A 3,554-nucleotide genomic window follows, 5' to 3' on the forward strand; every position below is an offset into this window, starting at 1 on the left:
TACATGATTATAAATTATTTTGCATGAAACCAAATGAATCTATATCTGACTTGTACATATGTTTCACTCAGATATTCAGTTATTTGCATGCATTAGGCAAGAAGAAATTTCAATGAGCTTTTTGGGCGGATTCAGCTTCAGATTCATCAAAAATAGAAAAGGAAAAAGAAGTAACCAAGCTGTGTTTAATGATCGATAATCTTGATCAGTTAGATCAAGAGGAGGTATGTGACTTAAGTTATAATTAATTACTAGAAGTTTTTGAAAGAATTCATACGGCATATAGAAAACTCAAGAAAATGTATGCTAGCTTAAATTTAGATTTCCTAGAGTTACAAAAAGATCATGAAATCCATTAGAAATATATCACATAGATTAATAATAACCATATGAGTTTATTAGATGAATTTGAGTATTTGAAAAAATAAAATGAATTATTGAAATCATTATACACTAAACCAAAAAAAGAATTTAAGATTTTTAAGGATGAATTTGATGATATATAGCATAAATTGAGATTTGATAATTCAATATTGAAGGATGAAAATTCGTATCTTTGAGTGAAAGTGAAAGCTCTTGAGGAAAATAGGAATCCCCCTAACTTGAAGATTTTTTGTGATCCTATTTTAAAATAAACAAATTTAAAATCTTGAAAAAGATAATTTTATTCTCATAATTTTAAAAACCTTTTTTTTGGAGTGAAATATTTTTCTTGTGGCATGATTGGACACATATCTCACACTTGTACTAGTCATAAAAAATCTTATCTAATGTGGAGACTGAAGATGCATAAAATAAGATATATTATATATGCATCTAGTTTAATTTTTCCAATAGAAGAACCCAAATGTGTTTGTGTTCCCAAGACTAATAGTTAATCTTTTTATAGAAATGCTCTCTTACAATATCTCATGAGAGCATTTGGTACCTAGACAATAGTTGCACGAAGCATATGACTGTATACACTGCATAATTTATATCTCTATAAGTCAGGAATGGAGGCAAGGTTACACTTGGAGATAATAATACTAGGAAAGTGGTAGGCATATGTATGATTAAAAACTTGAATAATTTTTTCATTGAAAATGTGTTACTTGTAGAAAGCTTAAAGCATAATCTCTTGAGTATTAGTGAGCTACGTGATAAAGAATATATTATTAATTTTTTTCCCGCTGGCTGTATATTAAGCCAAAATGGAATTAATGTACTGCATGGAAATAAGATAAATAATGTATATATGCTAGATTTAAATTATATTAAATCTCTTAATACTTTTCATTTAAAAATAATTTGTAATGAATCATGGTTATGGCATAGGAGGCTTTGTCACACTAGCATGTAAAACCTTAGAAAAATTACCCAAAAAGAACTTTTTAGAGATATACAAAAATTAAACTTTACTAAGGATCACCTTTGTGATGCATGCCAACTAGGAAAATATGTGAAGTCCTCATTTCATTCCACTAAGGATCTTAGGACTAGAAACCATTAGATATTATTCATACGGATCTTTTTGGACCAGTTAGTATTGTAAGTCTATGAGGGAAGGTATATGGTTTTGTGATTGTTGATGACTTTTCTAGATTCACATGGATTAAATTTTTATTTTATAAGAGTGAATCTTTTGAAAATTTTAAAAAAATTTCAATTTGGATTAACAGGAAACTAAGATGTGAAATTTTAACAATTTAAAGTGATTACGGAGGTGAATTTAAAAATGAAAATTTTGAGGAATTTTGTAAATAAAAAGGAATTTATTATACTTTTTTTACACTTAGAACCCCTCAGCGAATGGGATAGTCAAAAGAAAGAATATAATATTAATTAAAGGCACTATAACCTTATTGGTAGAATATTCACTTCTAAAATATTTTTGAGCTGAAGCGATTAGTATAACTTGTATGTTCTAAAAAGGGTAAATATTAAATCAAAATTGAATAAAATATCCTATGAGCTTCTTAAGAGGAGAACACCTAATTTGTCACATTTACATGTCTTTGGATATAAAGTGTTCATATATAATAATGAAAAATATCTTTTAGAAAAAATTGATCCTAACTTAAATGAAGCCTTTTTTTTTTTTTTTTTTTTGAATACTCTAGTGTTGGAAAATCATATGGAGTGTTTAACAAAAGAACTTTAGTAGTTGACGAGACCATATATATTGTATTTGAAAATTTTGAGATTTTTGAATAGCCAAATTTGAAAGAGGGCCATATAGAAAATAACTCCCAAGGGATTGAAAAGATAAATTTAGAAGAAAATGTGAAAAAATAAAACTCATTGCCTAGAGAATTAAAATTTTCTAAAAATTACCCTAAGGAATTGATTTTAGGTGAACCTAGTGAGGGTGTTAGGATTAGGCGTAGACTTAGTAACAAGATTAACCATTCTGCCTTTATTTAAATGATTGAACCCATAAATGTTAATCAAATACTTTCAGATGAATTTTGGATTTTGGCCATGTAAGAGGAGTTGAATCAATTTGTAAGGATTGATGTTTGAGAATTGATTAAAAGACCAAATGATCAAAGTATAGTTGGAACTAAGTGTGTGTTCAAAAATAAAATGAATGATTCAGGAGTTGTGATTAGAAATAAGGCTAAATTGGTGGCTAAGGGGTATAATAAAAATTAAAGGTATTAATTTTAAAGAAACTATTGCCCCTTTAATAAGACTTAAAGTAATTAGGGTTTTGTTAGCCTTTGCCTATTTTAGAGAATTTAATTTATTCCCAATGGATATTAAGAGTGTCTTTTTGAATGGGGTGATACAAGAGGATGTTTATGTTGAGCAACCTCTAGGTTTTGAAAATTCTAAATTCTTTAATCATGTATATAAATTGAAAAAAAACATTATATGTATTGAAATATGCACCTAGGACTTGGTATGAGAGGTTAGGCACTTTCTTATTAGAGAGATCTTTTGTAAAAGGAAATATGGACACCACTCTTTTTGAAGAAATTAGGAGATGAAATACTCATTGTTTAGATATATGCTGATGATATCATTTTTGGATCTATAAATATAAATCTTTATGATTATTTTTTTAAAATAATGAGTAGTAAATTTGAGATGAATTTAATGGGAGATCTAAGTTATTTTCTTGGTTTTAATATTAAGTAAAATAAGGAGAGAATATTTCTTAGTCAGTCAAAATATATTAAGGACATACTTAAGAAGTATGAAATGGATAATACTAAATTAGTAACTACACCAATGAGTTCCTCATTTCAATTGGATAAGGACCCAAATGAAAAATATATTGATCAAAAGAAATTTAGAGGTATAATTAGATCATTACTTTATTTGACTGCTAGCAGACCAGATATAATATTTAGTATTTATTTGTGTGCTAGATTTTAATCTAATCTAAAAGGATCACATTTGATACCAATGAAAAGAATTTTAAGATATCTTTTAGGAACTCAAAACTTAGGAATTATTATCCTAAGTACAACACTTCATTTGAAATTGTTAGATATTCTGATTCAGACTTTGCAGGTTGTAGGATTGATCGAAAGAGTACATCTAAAACTTATTAATTCATAGGA

The sequence above is a fragment of the Dendrobium catenatum genome, unplaced genomic scaffold (assembly GCF_001605985.2).
Source record: "Dendrobium catenatum unplaced genomic scaffold, ASM160598v2 fragScaff_scaffold_488, whole genome shotgun sequence".
NCBI classification, from domain to species: Eukaryota; Viridiplantae; Streptophyta; class Magnoliopsida; order Asparagales; family Orchidaceae; genus Dendrobium; species Dendrobium catenatum.